The sequence below is a fragment of the Carlito syrichta genome, unplaced genomic scaffold (assembly GCF_000164805.1).
Source record: "Carlito syrichta isolate Samal-C Ts95f unplaced genomic scaffold, Tarsius_syrichta-2.0.1 Scaffold302017, whole genome shotgun sequence".
NCBI lineage: Eukaryota > Metazoa > Chordata > Mammalia > Primates > Tarsiidae > Carlito > Carlito syrichta.
Window position 1 is genome coordinate 801,012 of NW_007246113.1, and position 13,698 is coordinate 814,709.

At 39.5% G+C, this 13,698-nt stretch overlaps 1 pseudogene; it reads right to left on the bottom strand.

Annotated features, from left to right (window-relative positions):
* Window positions 1-13,698, bottom strand: part of LOC103258190 — a 111,251-nt pseudogene that overhangs the window by 26,913 nt on the left and 70,640 nt on the right.

Below are 13,698 nucleotides of genomic sequence, written 5' to 3' on the forward strand. Positions count from 1 at the left end.
CTCTGGCCCATGATTCTGCCATGGCTCTTAAACTGCTCACCCTTCCTTGCTCTGCCTGTCTCTACAGAGGGATCCCAAAAGAGAAAGCTTACCTTCAGGTCCCATGTTCAGGCGCCACTTGCCGGGGACCAGCTCCAGCCAGGTTCAGGGTACCCCAAAGGTGGAGATGACGTCGGTGATTCGGGGGAAGAAGAGAGAGAAAGAAAGAGACTGGACTCCAGTCTAGTGCAGAAGTGATATGTGTTATTGGGAATTACAACGGGTCTTTTATACAAAAAGTCAGATGTGGGAGGGGCGTCCCCCACCCACCAGAAACCTTAATCCATGAAAACTTAATCAATGATTGCCTTTAAACCCTTTTCATATGATAATCTTAAAATCCCATACCATAGGATAACCTAATCTGTGACTGACATATTCTATAAACCTTTTTCATCCTAAACTGATTGATTTATGTTAAGTTAAACAATTCTATAGAAGCTTAAGTATTTAATTTACAAACGAAAATGGCCCATTCCAGAATGTTTGGAATGTGGCCCAGTCCAAAGTTCATAGTGGGCTACCTGCAAGTAACCCAGCCGCATTCTTTCAACAAAATGGCTGTCTTCTAAAATTATATTCTACAATTTACACCTTCAATAAATCCTAAGATCATAACCCAGAAGCCTGTGACCAATACTAAGGCTCTTAAATGTGACATGAGTTTGAATTATAAGTTGTATGAAAGCCAAAACTGCAGTTTGCAGAAGAATGGAAGCAATGAGCTTCTAAAGTTAGTTTTATGTTTTGAGCTCACAGGAGCTTAATCTGGTTAGTGCTGAGTAGAAAGGGGGAGGAAATGGGGTCAATAACTCCTGAACACATCCTAGTGGTCTCGGGGTCAACGGCCCTTCCTGATCCCTAACACTCAGTGGACCTCCGTGGCCGGCTCCCAATAAAACACCATGTGAAATATTCAACAAAAATTTACCAAACATACTAGAAAGTAGGTTCAAGTGATTGGAAAGTAGAAAAATGCCAAATACTTGGAATAGAATTGCAAATGATCCAGAAACCGAAACAATCAGACATAGACTAAAAATAACAATGATTTATCTTGAAGAATCACCAGAGAATTAGAATTTATAAAAATGGAAGAAAAGGAAATCCCAGAATTGGAAATAATAACCTCAAACTTAAGAACTTGGTACATGAACTTAATAGCATATTAAGCATAGCAGATAAATGAATCACTGAGCTAGAAAATAGATCAGTAAAAAATATCCAAGTTGAGAGGAAAATTGGGTAAAAAAGATGCAAGATATAGAAAAGAGACATATTCAACATAATAAAAATGTCTTATATATATGTAATTGAACTACTGGAAAAAGAGTAAAACATAAGATAAAAAAGCTATAGGCCAATAATTCTTTGAAAACTTGGAGAAGACATTGTCTTAAATTTTAGATAATCTATAAGCATCAATTGTAAGAAATACAAAGTAAACTATAGCATATCATAGTAAAAATGCTGAAGACTAAATTGTAAAAAAAAACTTGAAATCAGCTAGAGAAATATACACATATTACTTGCAAAGGGAGAACAATAATTTTTTTTTCAACAGAAACAATATAAAACAAGTTGATTTACTGGAATTGAAAAAAAGCAATTGTCAATCTACATTTTTTATATCCAACAAAAATGTCGTTCAAAATTGAAGGTGAAAAAATATTACAGGGCAGAGGCAATTGAACTGCACAAGTCCTGAAGTGGGATCCGAGCGATTAAATAACAGCCCACCAACTTAATTTTAACATAGGAGAAGTTTATTAGTCAAGGCTCTGCCAGCTGGCGACTGCTTGCAGGAAGAGAACTTCAAGCAAGTCAGCCCCAAGCCCCCACTCAGAGCTTTCTTTTTTTTTTTTTAGTTGGAGTCTCACTCTGTCACCCAGACTGGAGTGCAGTGGCTGCTCTCGGCCACTGCAGCCTCGACCTGCTGGGTTCTGGTGATCCTTCCACCTCAGCCTTCTGAGTAGTCAGATTTACAGGTGCATGCTAACACGCCCAGCTAATTTTTTCATTTATTGTAGAGATGAGGTCTCGCCTGCCCAGGTGGGTCTCGAACCCACGGGCTCAGGCAATCCACTCACCTCAGCCTCCCAAATGTGTAGAATTACAGGCTGAGCCACCAAGCCCAGCTCAGAGCTTTCTTAAGTAGTCCTAGTTTACATCTTGGTTAGCTAAATTTACAGTTGGACATTTTCCAGAGCTCTTATCACAATATTCTGCTGACATCAACAAGCTAACAGATGTACTAATTAGGCAAGTATAGTGGGTAAGGATACAATTTATCTTGCAATATTTACAGAGGAGAAACCTTCAAAGAAAACCTTCCAGGAAGGGAGTAACGCCTCTTTCAAGGCTGAAGCCATCTCTTTCACCCCCCCTTACAATCCCAGAGACAGAGACTACCCTTTTCTCCCTTTTTTTCCCTCTCTTACATTCCCCCCTTTTCAGTTGTACTGAGAGTCAAATCATTGACTCTTCAGACAAGGGGGTGTAGTGGGACCTGAGAACCATTATTATTTATTTGCAAACAACAGTTAGAGCTATTAAATTTACCACATACTTCTCCTTCTTCCGCCAGCAGGTAGTTCAAAGCTAGGTGATTTTGATAAATAGCTGCATGCATTTGGGCTTGCTGCTGATTAACAAGCTCAAAAGTCATGGCTGTTTGATTAGGTATAATTTTTAAGACAATTTGCAAACTGATAATGTGATTTAGCACATATATAGAGGTGTGGGGCATTTCCGACTCCCATTTTGCACCCATGTGACTGGGCCATAAGTATTTATAATTCTCTGGGGTGGCTATTTGTTATTTTTTTCAAACCTGGGTCCCTCCTATATTAGGAACTTGATCGAGGGATCGAGCACCTTGGGTTTTGAGACTTTCATAAAGGGGGATGCGTGTTCATCCCCCCTTGGGTTAGGCAGAAGGAAAAATCCTGGCTGGATTATTCCTATGGTACATGTGCCTTTTTATAATGCTGGGAGCTGGGCATATGCAAACTTTTCATATGTTTAAAATAGCCCTTTAGCACATTGAGAAGATTTAGTTACATAAGCAGATGCCCAATACCAAACAGGCCTTGTTGGCCACCAGAACAAACTTCTGGCTAAGATGAATAACGATGGAAAACTCTTATGTCTGACCAGATAGTTTCTATACACGTACATGCTGGGAACATGTGTAGAAGCAATAAACACCCAAATTAGGGAGAAATACATAAAAGCACAAGAACATTTTCTATCATAAGAAAGAATGGGAATGTTAGTGAAACCCTTTTATAACATGCTTAATGGGAACAACTTTGTTAATTCTATAGCAAATAAAGTTAGTTTTACAGCAATTAAAATGACAACCCGTTTAGCAAATATAAAGATTGGCAAAGCAAAACAATGGCTTATCAGTAATGTCCGCTGAGTTCTTAAGCTGTATCCTTAATCTTCTGCCATGCATTGATCAGTCAGCCTCCGGTGTGTGACTGAAGCAGGGCTGTAGAATTCTCCGGCTTCTAGAACTGGGCTTGAGAAATTTTGACTTTCCAGAAGGTCAGTTTAAGGGGTGTTGCTGAATTTGCGGTGTACTCCCAGTCCCAGAAGGCCAGCTTAGCTCTGAGTTGTTGGTTGGGTTCTTCCTTTCTTTAATTTTTAGCAGCACTTACTCCCCTGGGATGTTTGCATTTCTTTTGGTCCAAGAAGCGTCTAGAGAAATAAGCTCATAAACTGTGATTAAAATTTGTCCCAAATAGACAACATATTTTCTTATGAGCATTTAGGTTTGTGGCTCCCCTTTCCTTCAGAGGTGTAGGAAAAAGGCCTACCATTAAACAATTTCAAAGGTTTAACAAATTTATTTCAGGGACTTAGATCCTGAGTGATGCAATACTAAATACTAATGTTTAGTTTACACATGTCTCCAAAGTATTTCTAATGATTATTATGTTAACTCGCAAATTGAAAGATTGTACTGTCCTAGCTTTTACATTGGATGGAGTTTTCCCTGGATTTGCCAAGGGGTGGAATAGGTTGCCACTAGGCCTGCAGTAGAAATGTTTGAACACCTTTTAAAACCTACCTATAGGAAATTTATTTATGTCTAGCCTGTGCTAGCTACACTGACTTAATTATTTATTCTTTAGAAATTTTTTGATACCATAATCATCTGGGGTGCTGAGGGGTGAAGGTCCATCTTCTGTAATTTCTTCAGAACTGATAATGGGCACAGTCCTGCCTAGCCAGAGATCGAAAATTTTTCCCTGTCTGACTTCAGGCATCCAGATTTGTTTCAGCGATGGCATTGTTTGCAGGCACTGGCTGGAATTTTTGCATGACTGTTATGTGGACATGAAATTACTGGATTCTAGCTCAATAAAAGGAATAAAGTCAGGCCCACATTTTGACAATTGTAGGCAGTGACTGATTACCTTTTTGTACAAAAGCTACAAGGCCCGAAGTTATTAACATAACTTAAATGATAAACTTTAATTTCTGTGACTTTACTACAAGTACCAGCTTTTGTATTTCTGGACTGTAATGGTAGCCTGACAGATTGTTCGTTTCTGTTTTTTTTTTTTTTTTTTTACTAAAACTTTGTTTGGCCGGGCTTGGTGGCTCAGCCTGTAATCCCGTGCCTTTGGGAGGCTGAGGTGAGTGGATTGCCTGAGCCCACGGGTTCGAGACCCGCCTGGGCAGTAAGACCTCATCTCTACAATAAATCAAAAAATCAGCCGGGTGTGGTAGTGCATGCCTGTAATTCCGGCTACTCAGAAGGCTGAGGCAGAAGGATCGCTGGAGACCAGCAGGTTGAGGCTGTGATGGCTGGGAGTGGCCACTGCACTCCAGTCTGGGCAACAGAGTGAGACTCCAACTCAAAAAAATAAATAAATAAAACCTTATTTGTATACCAACAACCTTTTTATATTTTTCCTTTGCTTTTCTTTTTATTTATTTATAGATAACCTTTTACAGATGTAATTTGAGTTCACCTTTTAGTAACTGTTAGGTGAAACATTTAGTTTTTGGAACACCTTTAACTCCCAGTAGAGAGTAGGTTTTAGGAGAAAGAAGTTCAGTATGAGCACAAGGGCTAGAAACTTAGTCTCAGTATTAATTAAGAAATTAATTTGGACTCCAGCCACATTTATATAGACCCAAGGATTATCTGGGTGGACGGCATACAGAGTGCTGCGCTGAGCCATGTCCCTCCCCCTTCAGTCAACAGCCACCATCACTGAGCTAGGTGTTTCCCCCCCTTCAGGAGAGGCCACACCATTTCTTTCAGTGGCTTTTTAGTCCAGATATTGGACAAGGTCCTGGGGGCTTAGGCCATTAAGAACAATTGTGCTTTAGGTGCCCAGATTGACCACATTCATAGCAGCTGATACTATTCCCCTTAGCAGGTTTATCCTTCTTAGGCCTCTTTTTGGTGACTGGAGCTTTGCCTTTAGTGGCAACTGCCAATTTGTTTACCTTTCCTCTGGCTGGTGTCATTTTGGAGTTATTTTCCTTTTTTTTAAAAAAAAGTTTCAGTTTCTAAGAACTTCAGAGGCTTTTTATAATTGGGAGTTTGGTATTCCTAGTCCTGAGTTAAGCTTCTGGAGTTTGGCATTTAATATTCTATAGGATATAATCTTGTTTGCAAAGTAGTGAAATAAATTTTTAAAATGCCTCTGCTTACAGAACTTTTGACCATTTTATTTTTCCTTAGGTCTACAAAGTGAATTTAATTGCCAGGTAGTTTTGTTTGTTTCCAAATTTTATTATCTGCTAACTTGTAGTGAGTTCCAATTTGATTTTTTAATAATGCACTTATTATTATTATTATACCACATGATTTTAATTTGCTCCAATTATTCAAAATCTGTCCCATTGGGGTGTCCGAGGGCACAGACCACTACACACTCTCTTGGTCATGTTTCTTGGAAACCCAGAATTTGCTCTGAACACTTACAATTTATTTCTCAATGGAGAATTCTAAAACAAACAAATAACTAAATAAAGTCATAAACAACAATGTCAGGAATTCCTGGAACCCTGATGGCTTCTCCCAGACTGAGTGTTCTCAGCTTTTCTTGAAGCCCCCTCCCCTTTTTTTTGGCTCCACGACTTCCCAATGATGTCTACAAAAATGTACTGGTACAAAACCTTTTTAGAGTGAACAGGCCACATAGATGTAAAATGATCTGTTCCTACTTATTCCTAATTATGAACAGGCAAAATTGTCAAAAATTCTCATGAATTACTAAACAGCAGCCTTAGTCATAAGACGTGGACAATTAAATGAGAGTGATTAAGTCTCACTCTATGCACCAAAGAGTGTGCCTAGTACTTGATCTGTCCCTCAGGCAAAGTACTGAGCTTGCAAAGTGACTTAATCAGGTGGGAATGGCCAGTTCCCATGCCTTATTAAGTCCTGCAAAGTATTTGGCATTTAAAACTTTACCAGTCTTGTAAGTGGTGTGCTAGTCAGGCATAGCCAAAAACACAAGCCTTAGTGTTATTTAGCATTACAATATAAAGTAGGGACTCGGCATACATTATATGACTCTAACAGACTTCCCAACAGTTTTACAGGGACAAGCAGTTGATTACGATCGTAGGCAAGGCCTAAACCTTTAGAAACAGACTTACTTTCAACTAACCTGGCTTAGCATTTGAATACAAGAACAGTTTATTTAGTTCCTTAGTTGCCAGAGAAAGATTACAAAATTATTATTATTTTCAAGGCTAGCATTAACTTGCACTGAGCTAGCAAAAGGCTAAGTAGCATATAAGAGATATTTCTATGTTTCTTTACAGGTGGATTAGAATGAACTCCTTCAGAACTAGTGAAGAAGAACACAGGCTAAGGAAGGGAGGTAAACATACAATGACATAAAGAAACATACGCCAATCAAGTTTTTTAAAAAGACGACATGTCCCATTAAATGAAGTATAACAACTTAACCAGCTCCCTTCTATGATTAATGCCCTCTGGTTTTCTGGTGTCTTTGGGTCTATTGGGGTGTATGTCTGAGAGGTCATCATGAGATGCTCCAGAAAAGCGGTGGGAGATTTCTGTGGCCCTTGAGTGACTTCACTCATCTTAGATAAATTTGTGGGGCACCTTGCAGCAGCCCAGAAACCCCCAACAGAGTCTGGTGATAAGTGGTGAGACACTCCCTACCGTGATTAGTGTTAGGGTCCCAGTTTGGTCTGCCAGGGAGAAAGACACGCTTCAATCCTGCATGTTCTGCTGGCCGACTGCCAGGTCCCAGGATTAACTTCCTTGCTTCCTGGTGGATTCTCTCCCTCTCTCCTGCAGTGAAGAGAGCTTGGAGAAGCTGTTGGCAATTATCCCATGTGGGCATAAAGGCGGGCTCCTGTCCCACCCATGATATGAATTACAATAACAGACACGACAGTAACAAACACAGAGCACACAAAAAAGACAGCAAAAAGTGAATAGAGAGATCTGGCTACCTGAGGGCAAAACAGGAGATCCCAGTGACTGTCTCACTAAGACCTTGGACCCTGGAAGTAGTGCTGCATCCAGCTTTCCCAAGGGTCTCTACAGGAGTGCACTCAAAATAGAAATCAGGAGCCTGACTTACCTCTCTCAGGGCTTCCAGGGGTGTTGTGAGTCTGCCAGAGATACAGGCCCAATCGAACCCAGAGAGTTCACAGGGACGCAGCCCCACAAGGCCTGTGGGTTAAAATGGGTGCAATTTAAGCACTTGGTTCTCCCGGACAAGCCCCCATATGAAGTAGGGTCTGAGCGATTAAATAACAGCCCACTGACTTAATTTTAACAAAGGAAAAGTTTATTAGTCAAGGCTCTGCCAGCTGGCGACTGCTTGCAGGAAGAGAACTTCAAGCAAGTTGGCCCCGAGCCCCTGCTCAGAGCTGTCTTAAGTAGTCCTAGCTTACATCTTGGTTAGCTAAATTTACAGTTGGACATTTTCCGGAACTCTTATTGCAATATTCTGCTGACATCAGCAAGCTAACAGATGTACTAATTAGGCAAGTGTAGTGGGTAAGGATACAATTTATCTTGCAATATTTACAGAGGAGAAACCTTCAAAGAAAACCTTCCAGGAAGGGAGTAACACCTGTTTCAAGGTTGAAGCCATCTCTTTCACACCCCCCCCCTTATAATCCCAGGGACAGAGGCTACTCTTTTCTCCCTTTTTTTTCTCTCTTACAGTCCCTGTGTGAATGAGTGAACTTATGGAAGAATTTGCATGTGTGTCTGTATGTAAGTGGGCATGTGAGTGACTGAGTAAGGACTAGGGAGCAAGTGACCAGGGATCTACTAGTGAAGTGGTTGGTGCTGCAGTTGCTTTGCTTGAACCCTAATACTTGCTGGGGCACAAGCTGAGTGCCATTTCCTAAAGTCACAAAGCCCTTACAGGAAAAAGCTGCCAGAGCAACTGCCATTGCTAGACTCTGCCCACCATCACAGCACCAGGCTGGACATTTGCAGCAAGGGATGTGGAGAGAGTACAGCAAGGAAACCAAAGGCAGAATCAGGAAGAAGCTGTGGAAAGTGGCCACCCTAAACCTGAACTCACTGTCACCATCTCCAGTGACAGGCTAGCTGCAAGGCCCTGCCACCAGCACCTGAGATCCAGAGACTGTAGTATTTGCTGGAGAGGGAAACTATTCTTCCAGACTCCATGTGCGGCAGGAACAGCAGTCTGTAGAGGATCTGAGAAGCCAGTCTAAAGCTTGAGCAGGGAAGTGCTTCAGGGCAGCCTCTATGGAACAGCAGACCTGCATCTTAAAACCAGGGAATGATCTCCATTGCTTTGGGGCTTGGGGCTACTTTCCACAAACCCAGAGAAGACTGCTTTCAGCAACAAGCCCTAGGGAGTAATGGCAAATGCAAAGCCCCAGGCAACACCCCCCAACCAACACTAGCCACCCGCCCTGAGTCAGCTGCTGAGCAATGGATAAATACAGTGGACTCTTCTTAGGAATGAAAGAGAAGAGATTAGGAAGGCAGGGCAAGGGAGCTGTGACCATGTTGGGAGAAGAAAGAAAGGAGAGAGACCTCCACCCTGGTCTTAAGATGCAAGTCTTATGTCACTAAAAAGTAAATGCCTCAGTTATGGTAATGTTTTTAAAAAGACTGCTGTATGTAGTATGTTATTGCTTTCATGGGTGAATACTTTTTTTGACATGTTAGACGAATAAAGACATGTCATTTCTTTTGACCATTTCATCATACTAAGAAAGAGTTTCTGCAATATAAATACAAGTCAGAATAGAATGTATTTTAAAAATTAAATCATACAGTTAGTGACTACCAAGTGCTATGACTGATATTAAAGGAGATACTTCAGACTCAAAGTCAATGAGAATTTATTGTCCTGGTTTCCTTCATATCATTTTTCTTTTTTCTTTTCATTACTTGAAATTGTTTTATTTATTAGTTACTTGCCTTTTATATCTCCTTTTCTCTCTTTCAGCCACAATATCAGCTCCAAGAGCACAGAGAGTTTATTCTTTTATCTACTATAACCTGTACACAGTTGAGGTTTTCTTTCAATATTTGTTGAATTAATAAAGAAACATCCATTGATTAATAACATGAAGAAAATATCTTTTTTATTTAAAATATTTTCTGCCCTGAGCCAGTTGCTGGACAATAGATCCATACAGTGGATCTGACTGAGAAAGAGGCTTGTGAGTGCCTGCTTGTCCCCTTTCCCACCCCTATCAATGAGTGAAATAGATCAGGAAGGCAAGGTAGAGGCCAGAGGCTCCATTTCCCTGCCATGAACTAGATGGTAGGGGAGTTGTGACCATGTTGGGAGAAGAAGAAGCAGGAGAGAGCCTGGGAGACACTGTGTCAAGTAACCTCTCCCCCCCACTGCCTTGTGGGCATGTGCTGGCTATCAATTGCTGGCAGCAGGGTTGAAAATCCTAACATCTCAAGTTTCATCAGTTAAGAAGAAACCAACAATGGCAGACTGGCAGTCACAGAACCCACCACAAAAGGAAACTCCTCCCCACCAAAGAGATATACTAAAGTTGTTAAATATCAACCTGTGGGTTTTTTTCCCTCCCTTTTTTTGGTTTGTCTCATTTGCTTGCTTTGTTTCTTTATTGGTTGGTTTTCTCTTTGTTCTTTCTCTTTTTTTCTTCTTTTTCTCTTTCTTCATCTTTCCCTTTTTTCCTCTCTTCTTACTCTTTTTTCTCTCTTATACTCTTATCTTAGACTCAGGGACTAAACAAGCATGTTATGTGGAGATGGAGACTGAGTAGCAACCATTGTGACCAGTCAGTAGGTTCTGAATTCTTGCAGCCCCTCACCCACCCCTGAATAAGAGCTGAAATTGTAAAGAGATAGCACAATGCCCCATCCTAGCCCTATTTCATAACTGAATAAACCTGGAGGCCTGGCTCAGGGAGGGACAGAAGATAGAGCAAATATCAAAAGTGGTAGCTTCTCCATTTCCCACTGAGCAACAGAATTAAAGAGAAAGATAGGAGAATTGCTACAAATGAAGAAAAACCAAGAAAAATCACTGGTAACTTTCAGATCTCCAACAAAGAAACTGTGTCTGAAAGAACAATTACTGGCACACAAACAATGACTATCTCCAAGAACAACTGTACCCAGAAGGTTCTTACAGAGATCAGAGAATCATTGAATAGAATAAATAAAAATCAAGAAATGCAAGGGCTAAAACTAAAGTACATTGCAACAGAGTTAGACAACCTCAAGAAAGAAATGTAATTAAAATAACAGAAATAAAGAGCTCCATCCAAAAAATAAATAACAAACTTACAAGCAGAGGTAGCAGAATTAACCAAGCAGAAGGAAGAATGTCAGAACTGGAGGCCAAAATATGGAATTAACCCAATCTACTAAAAATATGGGGAAAGAAACTAAAGAAGAAAGAATACACTCTCCATAATATGTGCAATTTTATCAAGAAGCAAAACCTACATCTGATCGGTATACTTGAAATAGAAAGAAAAACAGAAAACACCTTGAAACAAACATCCTATGAAGTCATTCAAGAAAACTTTCCTCATCTGGCCAGGGGATGACTACACAAGCACAAGAGATTCAGAGAAGTCCTGTAAGACATCTTATGAGAAGACCAACCCCTAGACACACAGAAATTCACTTACACAAAGTAGATGTAAAAAAAAAAATCCTAAAGGCAGCAAGGGAACAAGGTCAGACTACCTACTGAAGAAGACCAATTAGAATTACTGCAGACATATCTGCGGAAACACTAAAAGTCCAAAGCGATTGGATCACAATCCTTCCTATTCTCAAAAATAAAAAATTTCAACCAAGAATTTCCTACCCAGCCTAGCTAGGCTTCATCCAATTCCTAAGAGAATTTGCTGCTTCCAGACCATCTCTACAGGAGTGCTTAAAAAGGTGTTGTGCACAAAAGAAAAGAAAGACCACACACTTCAGAAGATCACAAACAAACAGAGAAGCAACAGAGTACATAACATACTTGCAAAAATGAAAACACACATTTATTAACACAAAAGCTAAGAGAAAACAAAAGAGCCTTATAAGGGCTTAGGCCAGGGACAAGCTCTCACATTTCAATAATCAGCCTGAATGTGAATGGACTTAATACACTACTGAAAATACATAGAATGACAAACTGGATAAAAGAGCATGACCTAAAAATATGCTGCCTCTGGGAAACACACCTCATGACAAAGAACACCCACAGACTCAAAGTTGAAGAATGGAGAATAAACTTTCAGGCAAACGAAAAACAAAAGAAGGCAGGAGCCATGATTTTAATAGCAGAAAAAAAAACCTTCAAGCTGTCAAAAATTTACAAAGAACACTACATAATGATAAAAGGCTCAAGCCATTAACAAAAAATATCCATCCTAAACATATATGCACCCAACACAGGAGCACCGGGATTTATAAAGCAACTATTAAATACACTAAAAAAGGACATTGACTCTAATAATAACATAACTGGAGACTTAGATCCCCTACTAACAACCCTAGATAGATCATTTAGGTAAAAAATGAATAAGGAGCCAGGCTCAGTGGCTCAGCCTGTAATCCCGCACCTTTGGGAGGCTGAGATAAGTGGATTGCCTGAGTCCACGGGTTCGAGACCCACCTGGGCAGGTCTACAATAAATAAAAAAAATTAACTGGGCATGGTAGCATGCACCTGTAGTTCCAGCTACTTGGAAGTCTGAGGCTGAAAGATCGCCAGAGCCCAGCAGGTCGAGGCTGCGGTGGCTGGGAGCAGCCACTCACTGCACTCCAGTCTGGGTGACAGTGAGACTCCAACTCAAAAAAAAAAAAAAAAAATGAATAAGGAGACCCTGAATCTCAACTTGGTGCTCGACCAAATGGACTTAATAGATACCTACAGAACACTCCACCTAACAACCAGAATATACATTCTACTCATCATCACATGAAACATACTCCAAGACTGATCATATCCTCAGTCATAAATCAAATATTAACAAATTCCAAAAGATTGAAACACAGTCATGCACTTTCTCAGACCACAGTGGAATAAAAATAAATATTGCCACCATTAACATTCCCTCAAGACACACAAAGACATGGACACTAAACAACATGATGCTGAACAACTCCTGGGTCAACACAGAAAGCCAAATAGAAATTAAAAGATTCCTGGAAACAAATGAAAATGATGAACCATTTTACCAAAACTGCTGGGATGCCATGAAAGCAGTACTAAGACAAGAATTAATATATCTATGAAAGTTAAACAAAGAGTGAAAGTTTCACAAACCTGTGAAAAATGATAAAAAGATCTATTTAATGTAAATTTAGTAACTCAATAATAAACATTTAAAGCACTAGGGAAAATAATACAAAATAGAGAAATATATTTCTACCAAAAAATGGGGAAATAAATGAAAAAAATACTTGATTAGTCTAAAAGACTCCATGAAGATAGAGAATAGGGACAGAAAAAGGGGAAGACAAATAGAAAATGAAGAGGAAAATACTTTGAGAGTACTTTGAAGATGACTGAAGTTTAAACATGTAAGATTCAATATGCATCTTTTAATAAATAAATTCCTTTTTTTCTGTTACCCCTTGTACCTTGGACTTCATCAAAATTATCAACTTTTGTTCAATAGAAACCACTAAGTGCATAAAAAAAGTCATGGAGTTGAGAGATGTATGAATATATTTGACAAAAACCTCATTTTCTTTAGGTATATAAATTCTTCTGCAAACCAAGAAGGAAAAGATAACTTAAAATTTAAAAATGAGCACAAAATCTGAATAGACATCTCATAGAAATCATATATAAAATATATATGTGAAAGGTGCTCAATATCATTACTTATCAGAAAAATGCAAATTAGAAAACATCGTGAGATTCTACTGCAAGCCTACCAGAATGGTACTTTTTTTTGTTAAAAAAGAATAATATCAGTGTGGACAATAATGTGAGATATTTGGAAATATAATATACTGCTTTCAGCATTTGTGAAAATATGTCTGGCAGCATCTCTTAAGGTTAAACTTACAGGAATTCTATGATTCACCAATTTTACCTCTAAACACATCCAATAGAAATGAATACATATTTGCACTAACATTCATGTCAGCATATTCAAAATGGCCCAATACTTGAAATGACTCAAGTGTCCATCCAAATTAGAATTGATA